The sequence below is a fragment of the Hibiscus syriacus genome, unplaced genomic scaffold (assembly GCF_006381635.1).
Source record: "Hibiscus syriacus cultivar Baekdansim isolate YM2019G1 unplaced genomic scaffold, ASM638163v2 tig00002840_pilon, whole genome shotgun sequence".
Classification (NCBI taxonomy): domain Eukaryota; kingdom Viridiplantae; phylum Streptophyta; class Magnoliopsida; order Malvales; family Malvaceae; genus Hibiscus; species Hibiscus syriacus.
Genome location: NW_024061947.1, coordinates 6,518,804 through 6,544,299, shown reverse-complemented (window position 1 = coordinate 6,544,299; position 25,496 = coordinate 6,518,804). Strand labels below are relative to the sequence as shown.

Sequence of the window (25,496 nt, the reverse complement as noted above, 5' to 3'; positions counted from 1 at the left end):
GGAGTGAAAGGGACATCTTCGTGAGAATTTATTCTCCGCGTCAGACCTAGCAAGTAGCTTCCGAGGTTCATATGTCCTATGTCTTCGTGAGGATTTATTCTCCATGTCAGGTATAGGGAAATGTTCCCCCTCGAATTGAACTCGATCCGCTTAAGCCTATAATGGGTGACGATTGAGTGTTTGGCCTGCCCAAAGGGCACCGACAAGGACAATTCAAGTACCTTTACTCTTAGAACCGAAACTCTGCATATAATAAACGGTAGAAACCCACCCGATCTAAAATCATGCCGAAACTCTGTCCGTAGGTACCCAAATAAGTGTACATAAAGGAAAAATGAACTCTACCTTTGTCTTTTAATAGATTATTTATTTTTGTATTTTTATTTTTATAATTGCATGTGAACTAGAAATTATGCAGTAGAGTTTTAATTTCCTCCATGTGTTTTATTCATTGTATTTTATGGATCTTTTACCAGTTGCATTTAATCTTTTAATATTTCATTTCCTCTATTTGATTATTATTATTTTTCTAACATATTTTCCTTGTCTTGTTTCTTTATTTGTGCATAAACATGTTGTTAATTACCTTGAAATTAACACAAGTTTCATACATATCATGTCAAAGAAGCTATTGATTCTCGAGTTAATGGTTGCATTAAAATGCTTTCAATACGACAATGTTACTCGAATAGGCAAAATAGAAATGCAAAAACACATCAATGGCACATAAAGGTACTCCATGAAACAACTGATGAGTTACGTCAAGCTGGAATACATAAAGCTCAAATGATGTAGTAAAACAAGTTTTTCAAAGGTACTACGACGATGTTGATACAACTAGCCGAAAAGAAATAATACTTTGAATTCATCAAGCAACAATGATAGCCAACACGAGACAATGGATGATGACAGTTGCATTGGGTCGCTCAACAAAAGCATTTTTGGAAAATAAGTCAAAGCATTGGAATCTTCCATTAAGCCAAGGATAAAAGAAGATTGTTTCATTGCATTTTCGATCAAAATTGAAGAAGTCGAGCAGTGTGATGTGGTTTGTAGTTTCTATCTGCCTCGGTGTATGGAAACATTGTGTGTTCTTTGGAAGTTGTTTTATGACGATTACTTTGGAATCAACACCTTCGTTGCATTCGCATTTGCATTTACATTTACACATAACTTGTTGCTATATGTCCTAACTTGTTTCTTTCTATCTTTCTTTTTCTTGCACCATATGGTCATGACATACACAAAAAGGTGTAGATTCTGAGTGATCATCAATTAAAAGGTTTTCACAATGGATAAGAGGTTTCATAATCAGGTAGGCCACGATACAAATAAGAAATGGCATCTGAAAGAAGTTCTGAGTAAAGTAGAGAGTCGTACATCCAAAGATCGCATATCTAACGAAGAGCAAAGTGAACTGCAACAAATCAGGGAGCAAATGTCCAAAATGATGGATAAAATAGTTGTGTTGGCAAAAGGAAAAGAGGTTTCTACAAAAAGGGAGAAATAACTTGACAAGAATAATTCTGTCATACAAGAGGCTACTTTTGAACAAGGTAATCCAAGTGAACTTAGGGAGCCACGCGCAATCATTGTCCACATTAACAAGTTATCAGGAAGTATGAAGGAAACAGTGACAATGGTAAAATTGCTACTAAATGTAGATTAAAGGAAGCCACATTATCATTTCAAACGGGGTCAATTCGTGTTCACTAAAAATCCAGACGCCACCAAAATACATGTGAATATGAAAATAAAATATAACAGGAATCCAACGTTTCAGCGTTTGAAGACAGTTTCAAAAACTAATGTTCGCTCAATAGAGACTCACCTCGTTGATGATCGAAATATAGGAGGTAGTGACCTTGACTTTGATCTTGCTCCTATCTCATATGGAGATTTATACAATAAGTTGTTAGAAGCACGAGAAGTGACCCCGTAGTATGTGAAGCCTTTGTAACCTCCATATCCAGAGTGGTATGATGTCAATGCCAACTGTGAATATCACGCAGGAGATCAAGGACATTATATCGAGACATGTATTGCCTTCAAGTGTCAAATTAATTTCCTGCTAGAGCATGGAGTATTAGAATTTGAGAATCAAGGTCAACTGGGTTCAATAGTTGAACATCTGGTCGAAACGAAGCCGAGCGAGTCCAAGGACAAAAGCATCAGTAAGGGTATCCAAAACAAAGAGCGTCTGTTGAAATATGAAGCTCAAATACTTCAATTGCAAAACGAAAAGGACATTCTGAATAGATAATTGAAAGCTATGCAAGATGGTTTTCAAAAAATCAATCAAACCTTTCAAAGTGTTGGGTTAGGCAATACTCTAGAAGAGTGGACAAAAGGAGCCTTTAAATTGAAGAATGACGTCGAACAATGGAAAAGAAAATGTAAAATTCGCGAAGAATGAGCAAAGAGGTGCTCTCATGATCTGTAGATTACAGAAAATGAACGTAAAGCAGCCTTACAAGAGTTGGGGATATGGAAAATAAAGTACAAAATGTTAAGAATAACCCTTACCGACGTAGAAACCTCGTTTTAAAACTACAATCGTAAGAAAAATGTTGAACTAGAAATAAGTAGAGCTGACAATAAAACAATGACAGAGTTGGTACATGATTATAGAAAGCTTGCACGAGAACTTCATGACTGCATTGAGTCTCTTACTAGAGAGAATGATCAATATTGCCTACAGCTTCAAAGGTTGAAATGTAAGGTGGAGAAAAAAGACAATGTGATGAATGAGGCGATTACTCAAGCAAGCAACGTGGCTCATAAGATGGTCGAATTAGCTGTCTTTGCAAGATATTTAAAGCATATTGATGACTCATCACCAGATCAAGCTTGGAAGATAACCTGGCTCATGAACGAGATAGAAAAGCTAGGAGCCAAAGCTATTTATTATTTGTAGTTTGGCTATTTGATGTACTGAAACCATTTATGTTCAATGAAAATCATTTAAGATGGTTACTCTGGATTGACATTTTTTTATTCATGCATCGCATTTGTATTGATTAATTTTCAAATCATGCATTAAAACATTCATTCATTCAAATACATAAAATAATAAGATAAGGTTTCGATCGTAGTGATTCAGGTTCACACTAGTAGCAAGAACGCTTATTATCTGCACAACGATAGAAAATGCCTAAAGAAATAGAGGATAAGTTAGCCAGAATTGAGAGAGAATAGAAAGAATTGCAAGAACAAATGAGGAGAAAGATAACACAATTGGAAGCTAAAATCGCAAACCCTCAGCTTGATTTGCTGAACAAGATGGAAGAAATGTTTAAGAAGCATATGACCTCTGGAAAGAGTCTTGCTGAAGACCCCATACATCCTCCAGGTTTTACACCTATCCACATTCCTGAGCACACCTCTAGGCATAATGAAATTCGACAACCAATTTGTTTCACTGTTGAAAACCCACAATATCATAATGGAGCTCCATTCCCTACTGATTGTCATGCTGCATCTGGGTTGAAACCAAGAGATTTTTGTGCTGATAATGAGGTCCCTGACTTGAATGATTTAGCTGAGAAGGAAAAATTGACCCAACAATTGAAAAGTGTAGAAAAAGTGATAAAATCAAAGAAGATGGCGGGGTCAGTCTATGGGTTGGATGCGAAAGAGCTAAGTTTGGTTCCCAACCTGATTCTCCCACCAAATTTTAAGATTCCGGATTTCAAGAAGTATAATGGGACCACATGCCCTTCGTCCCACATTACCATGTACTGTCGTCGGATAGCTGGCTATGTGGAGAATGAGAAGTTGTTAATCCACTGTTTTCAAGATAACTTATTTGGACCGGCTTCCAGATGGTATAACCAGCTAAAGCGTACTCAAATTTATTCTTGGAAATACTTAACTCAAGCCTTTTAGGTCAATACAATCATATGACGGATCTGGCCCCTGATCGAATCACGTTGCAAATCATGGAAATGAGGCACAACGAGAGCTTCTGACAATATTCACAACGATAGAGGGACGTTGCTGCTCAAGTGCAACCACCCATGATTGAAAAGGATGTCGCTACTATGTTCATCAATACGCTAAAACCTCCCTATATTGATCACATGATAGGAACTGCCACCAAGAATTTCTCTGACATTGTCATGTGTGGGGAAATGATCGAAACAACTATTAAGAATATCAAGATAAAAGGCTCTGACAGTATTGATGTCAAGAAAGGAGCCGAGGTCAATACAGTGAGGTCTTATTCAGCTAATCGTGGGACCAAACCATATAGAGTAACACGATAGAAAACCTCTATTGGTGAAATTCCGGTGACATATGAAGAACTGCTCCCAGTCTTTGTTAAGAGGAATCTCGTGACTCCAGTTCAGTCTAAACTGAAAGAACCCTCATTTCCCAAGGGGCATGATGCTAATGCGGTATGTAGTTACCACATGGGAAGCTCAGGGCATACAACTGAGAATTGTGGGGCATTGAAGCATAAGGTTCAATATTTAATTGATTCAAGGGTATGGACATTCGATGAATGATGGGGCATTCTGATGCAAATCGAGAAAAAATCATTACAACCACTAGAAACTTTTGATGCACTCGTATATTGTCTTGTTTGAACTTGTTTTTCGTTTTCCTACTTTTAAATGTTTGTAAGTCACTTGACATTCGAACATTTTAAATAAAATGCTTCCTTCTTAAGAAATGAACAATGAGAAAATTTTAATCTTGAAATTCCTTGAATATCATCTTAATTAAAAGTTTTTTTTAATAATTGAGGTTGTAAATCTATGACAAATGACAAAATTGAAGCCCGACAAAACAATGACCCCTCGATCCAACTCCAGATACACCGCAATACATACCATTCTCTTGAACGGACAGATCTTGTTTGATCCTTGCATGCATAGTCAATCAAGGGTTTGGCATTCAGGTATGTGTCAGGAGCTGATAAAATGGGGCAACTTGTACATTAGATTGCTAAGCTAATTGGTTCCTACTTCTGTTAATGACGTTCAATGATAATCATGATCTTCACAGATGGAATGGTCGAGTAGTTGAATCTAATTTAGGTTAGTTGCTTGGAAATTGAACTCTAACGATGAGATTTTCTTACCTATAAAAAACACCAGGACTATAACAGATTCTCCTTGACAAGCTTAAGAAATGGAATCCGTATACCCAGAAATTATAAATATGTGTGTGTGTGTCTGTGTGTGTATACAATAAAGCTGAGCTATTCCGCTAAAGCAATTGGTTATAGAGGAAACTCGAAAACCCTGGCTCTATGAATATATTACATTCAAACCATGACATTGATCGGGTACTTGGCAATTCGATATTTGCTCCACTGTGATTGTCAGGTTAAAGACTTTGTGATGACATAAATCCTTCAGCTAACCAAACAAAGGCAATTATAATATATAATGTACAATAAAGTTGATTTCAGCTAGCCAAAAAATGGCAAATTAAATCTAATTTACTAAATAAAGAGTGTCGGTGAATATGGATTAAGGGAGTTAAGGAACACCTGTTATAGTTGAACTCACACGAGCACTCAGAAATCTTATTTTTAGACCGATATTTATGCGCTACCTTTACTAGAGGAGCCTACAAAGCTTGAACAAATGGAAGATTTCATAGAACTAAAACAAAAGTTTTCTAAAAAGTCTAGCAATTGATTATGTTAGTTGTGACATTTTGTCCGCCTCCGATCAAAATGTCAAACCAAGAAAGAATGGCATGTCCTAATTTTCAAGAGGATCGAGAAAAGGAAAAAAGATGAATCGAGGAAACAAATCCTAAATTTAGGTAGCCAACCTCAAAACCAACCTTTCGATCCTAACATTTGTCAAAGATTTGTAACTATCAAAGATTAAAGAGCAGTTGATTCTTTTGATATTCAATGAACTCTTGTTTTATGATTTGTTTTAATTGTGAAACTTAAAAGAAGACAATATTTTTTTTAAAAAAAACTTCATTTCGATATTTTCAAAATTTTGAAAATTTAAAGGAAGAAAAACATTTTCAAACAAGATAATCTCTCTGGAAGCATATATGGGAATTCAACGAATATCCCTTTGAAGCTCAAGATCAAAGATGGGGCAAGGGAAAGCCAAATTTTTTGGGCAAATTTTGATGGAGCAAGGAAAATAAGTTGTCTCGGGTCGAGGTTTGCAAGAGTACACCTTGATGGAAATAAAGACAAACTAAAATCAGAGATAGAATGAAGGCTTCTCACACAACCATTCCCCTAATACATACATATACATACATCAACATATACATACATGATACATGAAATTTTCATCTTTGCATTCATCATCATATGCAATAAAGATTTTGATTTTCCTTCTCTTGAGGATAAATTCGCTAATTCATCACATAAAATACAAACTTCATCATGACACCCGTAAGCATCCTAGATAGGCAGTCATAAATACATCATTTCAATCTTTCAGAAATAAAAGCTCGGAAATGACCAGATGTTTTCAACCTGAAAGACCAATGCCATCCAAAGATTTGACTTTCTCAAGTCAACAATCAGATCTGCTGAAGACATTTCCTCAACATGCTGGAGTGGACAGTTTATAATCCTTTGAGATCACCTCTCTTAGAACAAACTTCGTCTCGCTTGAGACATTTTCTCAAAATTTTGAAATATTTAGAACAAAATTGATCTCACATGAGATAGTTTTCCTAAGAACAAGTTTCGTCTCGCTGGAGACAATTTTCCTTAAAACAAAATTAATTTCAATTAAGATTGTTTTCTTTAAAAAAATAAATTTTGTCTCACTTGAGACATTTTCCTTTCAGAACAAATTTTGTCTCTTTTGAGACAGTTTCTCTTGAAACCAAAATCTTTGAATATGTTTCCCTTGAAACAAAATTTTGTCTCTCTTGAGACAGTTTCTCTTGAAACTAAAATCTTTGAATCTGTTTCCCTTTAAACAAATTTCGTCTCTCTTGAGACAGTTTCTCTTTAAACGCAAAATATTTGAATCTTTTTCCCTTGAAACAAATTTTTTCTCCCTTGAGACAGTTTCCCTTGAAACAACTTTTATCTCCCTTGAGACAGTTTCTCTTGAAACAAATTTCGTCTCCCTTGAGACAGTCTCCCTTGAGACAGTTTCCCTTTAAACAAATTTTGTCTCCCTTGAGATAATTTCCCTTGAAACAAATTTTCTCTCACTTGAGACAGTTTCCCTTGAAACAACCTTAGCTTGTTTCTATCATATAAGGAGTTGGAACAACATCGACTTTTGCTCATCCATCACATAGGGAGTTGGACCAGCTTTATCATTTCGCTAGTTCATCACATATGGAGTTGAATCAACAATATCTCACTCGAGGGATCAATATTTCCAATGGAAAAATCATGATAAGAATAACTCATAACCAGAATAACTGAAGATGAAGATTCAACCAAAAGAATGAAGTAAAGATAACGTCATTTGCAGCAAAGACTCGATGAATTTCACAAAATAGAAGAATTGACATCCCCAGTGGAGAGTTCATAATAAGAAGAACTCATCCGACAAAGGGAGAAGAAGTTCATAATGAGAAGAACTTGTTCAACCTTAGCTCGATTCATCGTATATGGAGTTGAATCAGCAACACCTCACTCGAGGGACAAACATTTCAAGTGGACAAATTATGATGAGAAGAATCTGGAGCTTAGAGATATCAGATGACCAAGCTAATAAAATTGGTGCTTTTTGTCTTTGCCCTATTCCTGTTTCACAACAATGAGCAAAGAGGGGCAGTTGTAATCACCAATTTTATCCCAAATTCGACCTGACAGGTTCAAGCCCAATACCTGGATCTGACCCAGTTGATTGACCCACTTAGTTGTCATCTCCAGCATCCCACGTGAATCATCATCATCTCTGCTTCCATGCCCCTACGCCTGCAACAAAGTTATCACAAACAACAACCTAGTATTAGATTAGGTTTTATTTTATGCTAAATTTATGTAAGAATATAGATATATAACCGATGAGAAAGGAAGATGTACACAGATGGTATTTTTTGGAGAAAATAAAAACAAGAAAGAAAACTACTAGTTTTTCAACAATCAAATTCTTGGAGGTATTCGAATCCTAGCTTTATTTTTTTTCTATGCTATTTCGATGCTAGAACACAAATAAATATAGAAGGAGGGGAGAGATTACCTTACAGTTGATGAGTTCTTTGGGGAAATAGGGTCATCGTAGAGTTGATAAGAGTTGGGTTAGGAGTTTAGGCGGCAGCGCCGCCATGTGTGGCGGTTTGCTTTAGGGTTTTGGACCTTTCGACCAAGGCATACGAAAGGCTAGGCAGGGTTTCTCCGGGTCTGCAGGTGGTGGGTTTCTAGGAGTTGATGGGTTTCGGGTAGCCGATGAAATGGCCACCAAATAGCTGCATTATTTGCAGCGTGAAATTAGCTGACCAACACTGAAATTGAATGCATTTCAACGCTCAATTTGATTGTAGCTCACCAACTGTTCAAATTGATTGCAGCTCACGTTGAAAGTGTGTTATATATTGGATATGGGGTTTAAGGTAGAAGCATAAGAAAGAAAATTTGCCGAGAGAAAAGAAATGAAAGGAATGAGAAGAAGAAATGGAGATAAAGGATCAAACATCCTTTGTGAGGTATTTTTTTTATTGTTTAAATTAATTAATTAAATGAAATTATTAGTTTGTTAGTTTAGGGTTTAATTAGTTTGTTAGTATAAATTATTATTTTCTTAGTTTAAGTTATATTATATTAGTTTGTTAGTTTAAGTTATATATTATATTATATTATATAAAAAATTAATTAATTAGTTTCTTAATTAAAGTTATTATATGTATAAAAATTATTTATTTAATTTGTTAGTGTGTTTAAACGTATATTAGGTTGTTTGTTGAAGTTGAAGTTATAATTAGTGTTTAATTAGTTTGTTATTTTAACTAAGTTATATTATAATAAAGAAATAGTTCATTAGTTTATTATAATATATTAGATTATATAAAATTAATTTGCATAAAATATTTTGTTTACACAAACAGGGCATTGTTCCACAACTTTTGCCCACGTACAGATTGATTCGAAGAAAAAAAACAATAAAGGAAAAGAAAGGAAAAGAAGAAGACATAAATACGCGGGTAATTTATTATTTTTTGTTGTCCATTTTTTTGTTGTGTATGTGTAAATTAGTTAGTTAGTTTATATTAGATTATATAAAATTAATATGTTTAAGTTATTCCCGTTTAAAAAAATATTGTGTTAAAAAAATATTAATTGTTGTTTAAAAATATTTTGTTTAATTTATAATCTTAAAATTGAACAAATCTTAATAAATTTGATTGATTAATAAATTTGATATTTAAATTTATTTTATATTTAACAAATTTGATTGATTAATTAACAAATTTATTTGATATTTAAAAAAAATAAAAATATTATCAAACTAATCATTATTATTAGTAATAGTAAATGATTATTATCCAATCTAAATCATTAAATATTTATAATAAATAATTATTAGTAATCATGACTAAATCATATTATTATTAAATCATTAAATATCAAATCATTAGATTAATAATAATTATTAAATCATTATTAGTAATATTAGTAATCAATCAATCAAGTTAAATAATAAATTATATTTTAATGTTAATATTATATTATATTATATTATATTATATTATATTATATTATATTATATTATATTATATTATATTATATTATATTATATTATATTATATTATATTATATTATATTATTATATTATATTATATTATATTATTATATTATATATTATATTATATTATTATATTATATTATATTATATTATATTATATATATTATATTATATATTATATTATATTATATTATATTATATATATTATATTATATATATTATATTATATTATATTATATTATATTATATTATATTATATTATATATATTATATTATATTATATTATATTATTATATTATATATATTATATTATATTATATTATATTATATTATATATATTATATATATTATATTATATTATATTATATTATATATTATATTATATTATATTATATTATGATTTATGAAATTATCTTATCTGATTTTTTAATCTAAATTTATATATATTTTTTATTTGTAGAGAAAATGAGCAACAACTTTTTCACGATTGTCTATTATAATGGACAGATTATGGAAAATGAGGTCGGAGTTGTTTTTCAGTCTGAAAAACCAATAAATATGATGTTCAAAAAAGACATCACATTTATAGAAATGAAGCAGAAGATAGAAAGAAAAATTCGAGCTGCAGTGGATGGTTTGAGGTACAGATTTATGATATGTCCCAACCCAGTCAGATATACTGCAGTTTCACTTGAAGAATATGATGATATTGGAACCATGGTTGGATTACATGAGTCAACCAATATAGTAGTTATTGAGTTATTTGTTGATGTGCGTAACATATGTGATGTTCCTGGGTCATCAAGAGATGTGGCTTGAAATCCATCTGAAATGGCTTTCGATAGTGAATTTGAGTACCCGACATACAGGTTCCAGAACAGTTTTATGGAACTATTAGAAAGTGGAAATGAAGTTGGAGGGACATCTGCAGCAGCAGAGTATGAGACGAGAAACATGTCGAAATTGACTGTTGATATTGATGTTGAAAATCGATGGGGAGAAATTAATGATGATTCAAGCGAATGTGAAGAAACCGAAGAACCCGTTTTGGGCGACGATGAATATTTTTTCGGTAGAGGTGCAATTGATGAAGTTCCGACACCGTATGAAGCTACTCCTCACATGTACGAGATAGACTATGATGCGATGAGGGCACCTAAATTCCCAGACATACCACATTTACCTCCGTACCAAATGGTTGAATCATTCGATAATTATGGTGAACTTTCAGTTGGGGTGCAATTCAGAGGAAAAAATGAAGTTACGTTGGCGATTAAAGAGTACTGCATCAAATGCCATGTTGATGTCCATGTTACAGAGTCAAACCAGAAAACCCTATATGTGAAGTGTGTAAAATATGGCCCAGAGTGCAAGTGGAAGATCAGAGTGTCGAAAAATCAAAGGCACAATGCTTGGGTCATCACGAGGTACAATGGTCCACACACATGTTTGCGAAACTCCATCGAACAAGACCACCGACTATTGGACTCCGATGTAATATGCGAATACGTGAAGGCGATGGCTGAAAAGGATCCAAGAATATCTTGTTCAGTGTTAGCTACATCTATTTGAAGCCAATTTAGATATCAAGTAAAATATGGCAAGGTGTGGAAAGCGAAGATGAAGGCAATGAAGCTGACGTATGGAGATTGGGATACATCGTACAATGAGCTACCACATTTGCTACAAGCAATGAAGCGATTTATCCCAGGAACCATAGTGAAGTCTCAAACCATTCCCACATATGACGAAGAAGGTCAACTTGTGCCAAGGAAGACAATATTTCATACACTATTTTGGGTATTCAAGGCATGTATTGAAGGATTTCCATTTGGCAAACGTATGATCCAAGTAGATGGTACGTGGTTGTATGGTCAATATAGGCATGTACTTTTGATGGTAGTTGCGCAAGATAGTGAGCGAAATATCTTCCCAATTGCATTCGCCATTGTTGAGGGAGAGACAACAGAGGCTTGGGATTTCTTTCTGACCAATCTACGTCAATATGTCGTTCGTGAAGATGGAGTTTGCTTGATATCTGATAGAGGAACGGGTATTTTGGCGGCAATTGAACGACCAGGAAGTCGTTGGATACCTCCATATGCATATCCGACATTTTGTATCCGTCATATTGGTAAGAATAGCATCGACCAGTTTCATAACGCACACATTCGTAGCGACATTTTTGTCAATATAGGCATTTATGTAGCCGAAGACGAAGGACTTGCTGCTCGTCCTCCTGCAATTAAATATTTCAAAAAATTTATCACAATCATAAAATAATATTCAAATATTTATTAATTATAATTCATTAAACAAATATTTTATTCACCATTATTCCCAAATGACTTGAAATATGTTCATTGTCAAGTCTCAGTAGTGGAATTTGGTCAGCCATTGGAATGAATCTGTAAAAAAAATTAAACAACAATATTTAAAAAATCATTTAATATAATCTAATATAAACTACCTAACTAATTTACAACACAACAAAAAAATTTAATATAATAACTTATAATATATTAAACTAATAAACTAACAAACTAAACTTTTTAAAATATAAGTTAAACGTAAATTTTCCCTTAAACAACTAATAAACTATTCTTTAATATAACTTTAACTAATAAACTATTCTTTAATGTAACTTTAACTAATAAACGATTTTTAATTATTATTTACTACTAAAAACCTAATTAACTAAATTTTTTATATAATATAAATTCAACAAACAAATATAATTTAACTATTTAACTAACAAAAACTAATTACATATTTTTTTATATATAACTAACGACTAACAAACTAACTAATTATTTTTATTAATATGTAACTATCAAACATACTAATTAAATAAATTTTTATTACTATATGATATAACTTAAACTAACAATAATATAATTTAAACTAACAAACTCATTATCTAATTTTTTGTTTTACTCTAATTTATAATAATAAACTAATTAACTAATAATTTATAACAATAAACTAATTTAAATAATTATTCTTTTATATAACTTAAACTAATAAACTATTTTTTTATTATAATAAAACTTAAACTACTAATAAACTAATTAACTAATTTTTTTATATAATATAAATTCAACAACCAAAATATATATAACTTAACTATTTAACTAACTACAAACTAATTAAATATTAGACTAACTAACACACTAATTAATTATTTTTTTAATATATAACCATCAAACAAACTAATTAAATAATTTTATATTTATGTATGATATAACTTAAACTAACAATAATAAAACTTAAACTAACAAACTAATTAACTAAAATTTTGTTTTACCTTAAACCATAAACTAACAAACTAATAATTTAAAATAATAAACTAATTTAAATAATTAAAAAACTTACCTCGATGTTGTGTTATCCCTTTCTTCTTCTTCCTCTTTTCCCTTGCTCTCTTCTCCCTTTCTTTCTTTTATGTTTCACTCATTAACCCCATCCAATATATAATACAACCACCCATCTCGTCTACTTCAATTATTCACCCTCAAATTATCATTCACATGAGCTGAAGGACTGCAATAATGCAACAATAAGGGCTGCAATAATGCAGCTGAATTCACGCTGCATTGGAGCAGAGGCGCAACGAAAGCAGACCATAGGCATGTATGGCGACCTATCCCATGCCACGTGCATGGCCCATGCAAAGCACCAAAGCAGAGCAGCAGCTGCAACAGGAATCACGAGGGAGTAACGTTGGTCGTCGGGAGTACATGGCGACCTACAAGGTCGCTGGGAGTGCATGGCGCCCTACAAGGTTGCCCGGAGGGCATGGCGACCTATGTGTTGGGGACGTGCATGGCACATGCAGACATTAAAACGTCCATTATCTCTGTGCAGCTCGCCGGGAAGCCATGGCGACGTAGTAGGTCGCCCGGAAGGCATGGCGACCTACGACCAACACTGTGGATTTCACCCTATTTCAGCAAATAATATGGGGAGTGCATTATCTCATGAATTATTTATTTTGAAAGCATTATATTATGAGTTTTTCCCTTTGAAACCAATCAAAGATGGATTTTTTTTACTTCTTTTTTGAAGGTTCTAGCGTTTGCTTAACTGGGTTTTACCTTACATTCTCAACAAAAATAGCACTCTTTAAACTTGTGGAAAAGAAAGAGTTAACGTACAATTTAGAAACTTTGAGACTAAAATAAGGGTAAAGTTCAGGGTTTGGGGTTTGGATTTCTTTGTAAAATGATGTACAACGAGGAAAAAGAAGAAGAAGAGGTAAGAGAGAGAAAAAAAAAAGCATCAGAGAAGAGCGGAGGTGAGGAATAAAAGGACAAATGTGGGGTGGGGTAGGGTGGACGAGATTGTCTCAGGAAAGGCAGGCTAATATACGGTGTTACCGGATACATTATAATATATTTAACAAATTCAATTTAGCGTTATTGGAAATATCGAGTAATAACAATATTGTAGTTGGAAATCATGAAGAAAATATTAAAAACTTTGGCAACCGGCAAACTTAGCTTGTCGGTTTGTGACGATACAAATGAAAAATGTATCGCTCCATAGCAATATAACAGGTAAAAATATGATAAAACCGGTTTCATTATGATAAAATCGGTAAACCGCTACTGGAATTTAAAAGAGAAGAAGTAATAGCGCCTATAAGGTGTCGATACTTTATAAAAACGTTTCGATCCATAACAATATAACATGTATAAGTATGACAAAACCGGTCACGAAATGATAAAACTGGTAAAGAGCTACCGGATATATTGAAAGTGTCGATACGTTAATATAAGTATCGACACTTTTTGAATTTAAAAGAGAAGAAGTTATAGCGCCTATAAAGTGTCGATACTTTATACAAATGTATCGATCCATAGCAATATAACAAGTAAGAATATGACAAAACAGGTCTCGAAATGATAAAACCGGTAAAAAGCTACCGGATATATTGAAAGTGTCGATAAATTAATATAAGTATCGATACTTTCGTAATTTAAAAGAGAAGAAGTTATAGCGCCTAAAAAGTGTCGATACTTTATGAAAATGTATCGATCCATAACAATATAATAGGTAAAAATATGACAAAACCGGTATCGAAATGACAAAACCAGACTAAATATCGAAACACATAATTATAATGTAATAGGTAACATAACAATGTAACCGGTCTAAATATACCGGTTATTAAAAAAGAAAGGTATACATAATGTATCGATACTTTATACATTTGTGTCTACACTTTATGTCCATAATAAATTTTCCAAACAAGTTCACGAAATAGTGTCGATACATTTATAACAAGTGTCGATCACAAAAACATCGAAACACATAATTATAATGTAATAGGTAACATAACAATGTAACCGATCTAAATATACCGGTTATTAAAAAAGAAATGTATACATAATGTATCGATACTTTATACATTTGTGTCGACACTTTATGTCCATAATAAATTTTCCAAACAAGTTCACGAAAAAGTGTCGATACATTTATAACAAGTGTCGATCCCAAAAACATCGAAATACATAATTATAATGTAATAGGTCTAAATATACCAGTTATTAAAAAAAAGGTATACATAATGTATCGATACTTTATACATTTGTGTCGACACTTTATGTCCATAATAAATTTTCAAAACAAGTTCACGAAAAAGTGTCGATACATTTATAACAAGTGTCGATCCCAAAAACATCGAAACCCGTAATTATAATGTAATAGGTAACATAACAATGTAACTGGTCTAAATATACCGGTTATTAAAAAAAGGTATACATAATGTATCGATACTTTATGCATTTGTGTCGACACTTTATGTCCATAATAAATTTTTCAAAAAAGTTCACGAAAAAGTATCGATCCTAAAAACATCAAAACCCATAATTATAATGTAATAGGTCACTTTACAATGTAACCGGTTTAAATTTACCAGTTTTATGAGAAAATAGGTCTACATAATGTATCGACACTTTTTAAATTAGTGTTGATACTTTTTAAAATTACGCATGTTTTTTCTTATATATATAAAACCCAAATCGAAAAACCCTAAAGGCAGAGAACTCTTCTACTCTGACGGTGATGACCTTCAAATGGAGCCCCATCGTATCAACATTGAAGAAAATCGAAAGCGACCAGTAAGTATCAATGTATTCATGTAATTGTTCTTGAAATGGTAATTGGATTCAAGTGTTTAAGATCTTTTAATTGATTACAAATTTCAAATCTCTACAGTCTGACTGAATGCAAAATGATAAAGGAAGCTCATAATCATATTGACTGCATAGCCAATAAAATACCCTTTCAGGGTCTAAATGGTAAGCTACGAATTGGTAAGACAAGCTTTCTTTTGAGGGTTTAGGGACTGAATCCCTACAACGTAAGGAGTACATGATTGAACATTACATATAATAGTTGTATTCAGTTGTTGAAGAATTGTTTTTAATTTTATACGAATATAGTTGTAATGTTCAAACATGATTGAATGTTGTGGTTTATTTGCAATAACAATAGGTTGTTGTACATGTTTCTTATACACAGTAGGATTCATGTTGATACTTAGGATATATGGAGATCGTTGTCTGCATTATTCCAAATGTCTCTAACATCATGTGCGGGACTGAATGACCAGTCCATTCCGTCTTCAAAAATATCAGTTGAAGTAGGCTGCGTGCTTGTATTCAAACCCAGCTTGACTTGAGGACATGTTAGTTTGTTATGTCCCTCACCGTTGCAGAACCCGCATCGCTTAATTTTCTTCTCGACCTTGTTCTTTGTTACTTCTTTTCGCTTGTGTTGTTTTCGTTGAGGGTCGCGAGCGTTGTTTAATACACTGCTCCGATTGATTGAATCATTCAAACCAAACGAGTTCTCAAATTCTTCTGTCTTTGATGCAGCATAGCATAACATACTTGCTGTTGCACGTAGAGAAACAAACCTTTCCATTTGCATTATTTCTGGAGGCACATTCAAATCAACAAAACTGGGTGCAGAAGCCTTCGCATCCTTAGTCCACCTACTTTGAATCAAAGACCTGGGAAAATATGTGTAATCCAAGTACTTCAAAACGTGAAGTTGATGGCGACATGGAAGTCCAATTGTCTTGAATTTTCTGTATGAGTAATTTAGGGTTTCCGTACGAGAATCAAAACTAATTTCAAATGTCCTATTTTTTTCTTTGTACTTTTTCAAATAAAAATATTGACATTCATCTGAAAAGGACTGAATCTCTTCCTGAATCCGGTACAATGTCTCCCGTTGAAGTTCTTCTTGGAACGCACGAAATGATTCGCGCGTATAAGTCTCATAAGCATGACTTTCAAATTCAACCAGTTTTGTGATTTGGAAGGGCTTCGTCTGGGAACTTAAGTAATCCGCTTTCAACTCGTTCAGATTCATTCTACTAATTCCATCTTCAATTGTACGAACAACATCTAAATATGTCTTCTTGTGTTTCAGTGCAATTGCGAGTGAAGCATTCATAGACTCGCACCTTTGTGTTGAGCGAATATTAACAAAGAAATGACCGGTTAGATATGCTTGTGCCCATAAGTGCCGAGTATTTCCCTTCTCAATCACCCATGGATGCTTTTCGACGTTAAACTCTGAAACAAATGAACGCCATTGAATATCAAATTCGTCGATTGTCCACCAAGAAACCATGCATTTTGAGAATGCTGCTGTAAATTTTGGGTCACCAATGTTAGCTTGTGCATTACGAGAAAGATGCCAAGAACATAATTTGTGCTTAGCATTAGGGATAACAGATTTGATAGCCCTCTGCATTGCCCTATCCCCATCGGTGACAACTGAAATAGGCGATTTGTTCATCATGACTTCTAAAAATTTCTGTAGCACCCACTCGAAAGTTTGGGACGTCTCGTCAGCGATTATGGCAGTAGCAAACATAATTGTGTTATGGTGACGATTGACACCGACAATAGGCATAATTGGTCGACCATACAAATTATCTTTGTATGTTGTGTCGAACGCAATTACATCACCGAAGCATATGTAATCTGATCTCGATGTAGAATCCGACCAAATAAGATTATGCAACGCCCCTGATTCCTCTATCGAGTATGTCACAAAAAACCTAGGATCATCATGTTTCTTATAATCAAAGTAAGTAATAAGCGCATTCACATCCCCATCGATAATTTCCTTTGCTTTGCCTCTTTAAAGTGTATTGTAGAGGTCTTTATGTGTAAATCCAACATTATGATAGCCCCCTGTCTGCTGCGTTAAATAGTTCATTACTTGTGACGTGCCAGCACCGACCTCTTTCAATGTTGTTGCCTCATCGATATCAGCCTTACTTATAGCTCTATTAGAACGCATAAATGGTGTCATAGCAGGTGTGCACAATGCATGATTATGTTTCTGATAAGACTTACTTATAACCCACTGATCGTTTGTATTTGTTGTTGTAACTACGATTCTAGCCTTGCATCCTGTTCTTGTGATTGGCGTATGAGAACGTTGACGATCAACGGTATTGACTTTTGATACTCAAAACCCTTCTTTGGAACAACAAAATTCTTGTGTCTTCACATTCCCTTTCATGTCAAGCCGTGTTGTTCCCTGACGTGCACTAAACCCATGTTCCCGTGCGAATTCCTTGTAAAAGTACCAAGCTTGATCACGTGAAGAGAAGATCTCGCCAACCAATATGTCAGATTCATCAATATTATGTACTTTATGGCATTCCTCGGTTGGCTTAACATTGTCTGCATCAGTATGATCCATGGCAAAAAATTTGTTGTGCAATTTCAATGGTCCCAACAGGATTTGATGGAGATCTATGTAAGTAAAGGTTCACTGAACAATATGTTTCAGTGGTGTTTTCAATAGGATGTGGTATTGGTAGTGGTGGTAGTTGAAGGGTGGGTACAACATTAAATTTGAAAGACATATTCAGGTATGTACAATAACTACAGAATTCAATAACTTTAAAGTAATAGGTAAAATTACAATGTAGGTGGTAAAAATAGACTATTTTAATGACAAATAATTATAATGTAATAGGTAAATTGACAATATAACCAGTATGCATATACCGTTTAATTATAAAACAGGTTAACATAAAGTATCGACACTGTTAGATTTTGTGTCGATACATTTATAACAAGTATCGATCCCAAAATCAAAGAGACCGATAATTATAATGTAATAGGTAAATTTCCAATGTAACTGGTAGAAATATACCGGGTTCATGAGAGAATAAGTCAACATAAAATATCGACACTTTTTTAATTTGTGTCGATACATTTTTCCAAAATGAATGGCAAACGAGGTGCACACATAAAATATCGATACATTTGTAAAAAGTATCGATCCTCGAAACATCGAAATCGATAATTATTATGTAACAGGTAAATTTACAATGTAACCGGTTAAAATATACCGGTTAATTAGCAAATAGGTCTACATTATGTATCGACACTCTTTAAATATGTATCGACACTCTTTAAATATGTGTCGATACTTTTTTCCAAAATAAAGCACAAACGAGTTGCACGCATAAAGTTTCGATACATTTAAAATTGTATCGATCCTGAAAATATCGAAACCGATATTTATAATGTAATAGGTCAATTTATAATGTAACCGGTTTAAATTTACCAATTTTATGAGAAAATAGGTCAATATAAGCGCTACCTATTATAGTATATAAGCGCTATCTAATTTGTTATTGTATTTTATAATATTTTCGGTTAAATGTCTATTTTATTATATAAGCGCTACCTATTACATTATATAAGAGCTACCTAATATGTTATTGTGCTTAATAATATTTTCGGTTAAATAATATAACATAATCGATCTAAATTTTAACCGGTTACTTATTTAATCGATCACACCATTTTTTAGACGCCGCATAGCATAACTTAGGGGTGAACAGACAAGTCAGATTCTCGATCTTAGAATTTTCATTACTTTTTCACCGTTAAAACTAATTTGTCCCTGTCCTTTTTAACTTTTAAAAATATCGAGTCCCATTATAATTAATGACGGCGACGAGTAGAAGACAAGGAAGTTCTTTCTCAGATAAGAAACCTGGAACTAGCCATTGTAAACATTTATTGCACCGAGCAAAATGCTAAAATTTATATTTGAAAGATATTTCATAAAAAAGATTATTAGTTAAGATTCGATTTTGATAGTAGAGTCTCTTCCCGGAAATGTTAACCGTTAAATTTCTTGAAAAATTTAAACCTTACATAATAGTGTGAACATAACAAAACCAAACAATAATATACATCAATAAAAGATAACATAACTTTGAAAGAGAGGATTGCTTTATGCAAGCCTCGAAAGCCATACTTTTCTGCATATGTTGGTACATGTACGTAATATATGTTGTTTCCAATATGAAAATTTCTTAAACTTTAACCAAATTGATCAAAAATAGAAGAAAAACATCAGAAAACTAGAAATATCGTGTCTCAAACCCCACCTAGAACAAGGGTCAATGGCACCGATGCTACCATTACTGCTACCGAAGGGGCCAATACCACTGCTGCTATTGATGGGGCCAATGGCGCCGATGCTGCCACTGATGCTACCAATGGAGCCAATGGTGCACCCCCTGAGAGGAACCACCAATTTTACTGGTGTTACCACTGTCGTAACCGATTTTCACCTGACACGAATTTTCTTGTTGGAAAAATCAAATGAATAAATAATTGGTTTTAATGAAATATTTTGAGTCGTCATCGATCTTTTTGGGTTAGGTACGTCGAATACCTAAAAATCACATTTTAAAATAGTTTTTAAGAAAATACTATTTTAAAAGATAAATCAGTCTGCGTATAATCAAAAATTCATTTTTTTAGTAATAAAAAAAGAATTCGTTGTCGATTACGTTTAGGGAATGATTAACACCCCCACAACGCCCACAATTGGTATCCGTCGATTATAAATTGTCTATGATAATAGAAGTTTAAGAATTCAAATATAAATTTAATTTACGATCTTATTATTTTAAATTTAATCGCATAAAATTCTAAGGAACAATAGAAAATATTTCAATATTTCCAATCGAAGAGAAACTAATCCCTAAAATACTTTAGGACGAATATTTATCTTTCCGACTAAAATAATAAGAATATGATAATTCCTCCCAGAGAATTTTAGATTGAAATAACTTGATTCGACTAAATAGGCATATTTGATTTTTTTTCAGGTTTTATAAATAGGGTGTTTATTTATTTAAAATATCAGGATAGGACATCTAGTTACTTTAAGATAGTCATTTCTTAATAATTAAAAATAAATAAATATTATCCTTTTATTAAATTATAAAATCGGTCAAATTATACCTATGAGTCTAAAATGAAATAAAATAAATAAATAAAAAATAATAATTAAAGTACTAAATTTAAAATATTGAAACATAAAAGGTAATAATAAAAATAAAATAAAATTGCAATTAAACAGTGACCAAATTAAAAAAATAGAATTAAATTGCAAAATATATAAATTAATAGCCCTAAGTATAAATATTATAAAATATAGATACTATTAATGCAATTTAACCATAATTAATTAATCGGGATTAAAATAACAATTATTAAAATATAAGGGACTAAATTAGATATTTACCCTAAATATATAAACATCTATATGCAGTGAATAAATTATAAATAAAATAAAATTTGAAAACAAAATTAAAATATGTAGAAACTTGATTTCAGTGACTAAATTGCAAAAGGTACAATTTACAGGGATCACAGACGAGTTTTACCCATATGCGAAATTACGCACATACCCTTCCCCAAAACGACACCGTTCGGGGAGGGGTATTTAAACCCTTTTAACTGGACATTAAGGTCGGTTTTTCTCATTTCTCTCTTTTTCACTCTCTCACTAAGAGAGAAAAAAATTCTGTCTTGCCTCTCTCTAGAATTCCCTCACCGAAGGGAATTCGGCCACCGCCAGCCGCCATGCTCCGGTGTCGATGACCACCGTCGGCTAATAAAATTATCCCAAATCGTAGATCTCCCCAACCTAAAGTTGAATCCGACCTTTATATCTCCCAAAAACCCATTAATCTTAATAGATCTAGGTTTTTACCTTCGAAATCCGACAGTTTCCGACGACGATAGGCTTCTTCGAGGGTAAGTTTCTTCTCTCTTTTCTTTTAGTTTGCTGCTGTGGGTTGCTTGTTGTTCATCCTCGTTCTTTCCCTTCTTCTTGTTTTGTAGGTTCAGTGGCCTTTTATAGGCCACCACGATGCTCGCCTTGGATCAGGTAATAGGGAAAACCTCAATGAGTCACCGAAGCTATGGTGGTGACTCACTGAAAAGCTGCGACGTGTGCGACCTTCCTTAAGTCTTCTGGAGGCTTCGACGGAGGCGTGGCAGCAGCTGGAGTGGAACGTCAGAGGCGGCGGCCGGCGTAGACCCTAGGGTGTAATGAAACCCTAGGGTTTCTGTTGGAGGCATCTGGACTGTTGGATCTCTCCAGATCCAACGGTTGATAGGGCTGGAGGCCTGGTCGAGTTTGGGTCCTGCTGGGTTGTCTGTGCCGGATCAGGTCTGGACCAGATTGGGCTTCCCGGATCTAGGCTTCTAGGTTTGTACATAATGGGTCGGATTTTTATTTATTCCGGGCCTATAATAATAATATATTTTAATAATAATAATATATTTTAATAAAAAAAAAAGAATGGACAAAAAACTAGTGTCTACAACCACTGTCATCAATCTGTCTGGATTGCCTCTACGAATCCTGAGGAGATTGTCTGCCCTCGATGTCATGGGCGGTTTGTTTGAGAGATGGAAATCACCAGACCAAGGATGGTTGTTGATCCATCCCCTGAAGCTCGTTTGTTGGAAGCATTGTACCTTCTTATGGATCCCAAGCTATTCAATCATGGCAATTCTGATAACCAAGAACCTCGAGGCAGGCCTTGGTTCAGACGTCGGAACAATTTACTCGACTATGGAGATGAAATTTTGCCCAGGGAGCGTCTTCGCAGGCACAGCAGCCATAGTTTTGATGAAACTGATGATAGAGAACAAGAACCTGAATCTCTACGTCTTCCTAGGACTTGGATTACCGTACGTCCTGCAGGTCCTTTTGGCCTAGGCAAAGGTGACCCGACTTTGCCACATGAAAACCATGCACGCCCTGGTCTTGATCCAAGAAACTTCTTTTTTGGACCGGGACTAAATGAGTTGATAGAGCAACTAACGCAAGATGACAGGCCAGGTGTATCCCCCTTCCAGAGTCAACAATCAATGCGATTCCGACCGTTTTCGCAGTGTCCACTTTGTAAGAAAGACTTCAAGGTCGGTGCAGAGGCAAGGGAGTTGCCTTGTAACCATATATACCACAGTGATTGTATCGTGCCTTGGTTAAGGCTTCACAATTCTTGCCCTGTTTGCCGCAATGAGTTACCTGTTAGCAGTACTGATGATCAATCTAGGCTTGTTAGCAGTAGCGATGAACTATCTAACAAAAACTATTTCTTTGAACCCGAATTTAATTCGGCTTCTTCCAACGACGACAGAAGATGTTGGAGGCTAAGGCAACTGGCTAATAATTTGTGGCCTTTCCACCGAAGGCATCAGAGAATTAACCCGGAGACAGAATCAGAACAGCTCCTGGCAATGAAACTTGATTCCCAGCGATTTCATTTTAATACATGCAACATGTAACGTATTAACATATCAATGGGATCACATTCTGCGAAGATAATCATAATTTCATACTCAGCTAACAATAGAAAATCATAAAATTGAACATAACTAGAGTTTTATGATGCAGCCAGTAACAGGGTTTCAAATCACGGTCGCGATTGCATTTTCGGTCATTTCGGGTTTACCGTGATTGTGGCCGTCGCGGGCGCTATTGGGCACTATTGCGGGTGAAGCGGGTAACTCGGACGGAGGTGAAACCGCTATATCACGGACGAAATCACGTTTTCGGAACGTTTTTTGAAACCCTGGCTAGTAATATAAATCATAGGGCATAATTAGTTTATAATCTTGCTATTAATTGACGCTGAAATCCTGTTTAACTATTTTTGCAGCAGTGGAATCAAGGACACGACGTTGCAGTATTCTTTAGGATTTTATATGCAGCTGTTCATGCAGACTTTATTGTGTTGATTGATGTATTTTCCAGCATAAAAAGTAATAAAGACCATTGTTCTTATCTCCACCGAAAAACCATCATTTTGATCAACAACGTTTTCTAGGGAAAAAAAAAAGCTTAACATTTTAGCTTATGAAAGCAGTAAGGAAGCACCTAGCCATCACCTCTTTTCTGTTAGACCACTACTTTTGAAATTTTACCAATCAGGTCTTAGTTGCATTCAATCAAGCCACTTACCCTTAATATTTAACAAAATTACTATTGCGTGAATATGTTCTTAGGCATGTGATATGACGAGTAGAAGAAAATGAAGGCACTAAGTTCTTTCCCAGATAAGAAACCTGGAAAGACAACTTCGGGTCTCGCATATAATCAAATATTGTCAACCACCTAGCAATTATAAACATTTATTGGATGGACTTACAAGGGTTCACTGAAACTTGATATTTTATCAACCCAACCAAATGTTGAAAATTTAAAGAATAATATGAGACTCGGAACCACAAGCAGAATTGGGATAGATATTTTTACACTTGCTGATGTTCAAAGATGAAATTAAAACGAATAACACACGAGAAACTCGAATTTAAAGAGATTAAAAGATATAAGTAACTTCTGAGATGGAGGTCATTGCAAAGTGGGCAGTCCCCCCGTTGAACCCAGAGCTCCCTTGAATATACATGACCAAATGTATGGCCGCGCTAGAAAAGGCTGTGGAAGTTCAAGAATGGGGTTCTATTAAAGGTGCAATGATATTGTGTGGTTGACAATGGTGGATTCAATTAAGCATTTTTGCTGGGTACATACTGGCAAAACCAACCCCTTAATTTACTTCAAGAAATCAAGTTGCCAGTGTTTTTGGTTTGGTTTGATTTTACTTTGTGCTTCATAATTAATTAACAATCCCATTTCTTGGGTTGTTAAATTAGCCGCTGCTATTTGTAGTTGCGTTTGCATGTCTCTATTATTTCATAATCAAGAATTTTACAAGGAGGAAACAATTCTCGTATTACCTTATTTGGTTTGTTTAGTATGAATATAAAATTATAATGTTTGGTTGGATGAATATAAAATTATATGAATGTGTATTTTACCAAATTATCCTTATGATATATAATTTTTTAAGTTAAACTTTAATATTAAATTATAAATATTTGAATGAAAATTCATAAAAATAATTTAATCATTATATTATCTAACTTTTGAGAAAAAAATTACATTTAATATATAATTAATATATTAAACTTATATTTTTAAATATTTTTCATAAGTATCATATTTATTTATATAAAATATAATATAAAAAATAATATTATGATCTCTAGTGGACAAACATATTATTTTTCAATGTATAAGATCTATTTTTTAATAACTTAAAGCTAAATATTATTTTAAATAACTATATTTTTACAATAATATTATTTTTTGCCTCATAAAATTACAAATAATTAATATATTAAATATTAAAAATATAAAATAATTTTAAATACTCAATTTTATTAATGTTTTACTAGATTAAACTCTTTGTATATAATTATTATGTTTATAATTTTGAGTAAAGTACGAAAAAATAAGAATTGAGAAGGATTATTATAAAAAAAATTCATTAGTCTATGAGTATTTTTGTACAAAGTGGTGAGAATTGTCTAATTAAGAATTTGGAGGTAATGAGGTAATGACATTTTCATAATTTGAACAAAAAAAATGAGATTGTTGGGAAAAGATTATTCCACAGTAATAATCTTTTCTGTGAAC

The 25,496-nt window shown here is 33.3% G+C and overlaps 1 pseudogene; it reads left to right on the top strand.

Annotated features, from left to right (window-relative positions):
- Window positions 1-3,216: 3,216 nt before the first annotated feature.
- On the top strand, window positions 3,217-23,714 carry LOC120152100 (annotated as a pseudogene).
- The last annotated feature ends 1,782 nt before the right edge of the window (window positions 23,715-25,496 follow it).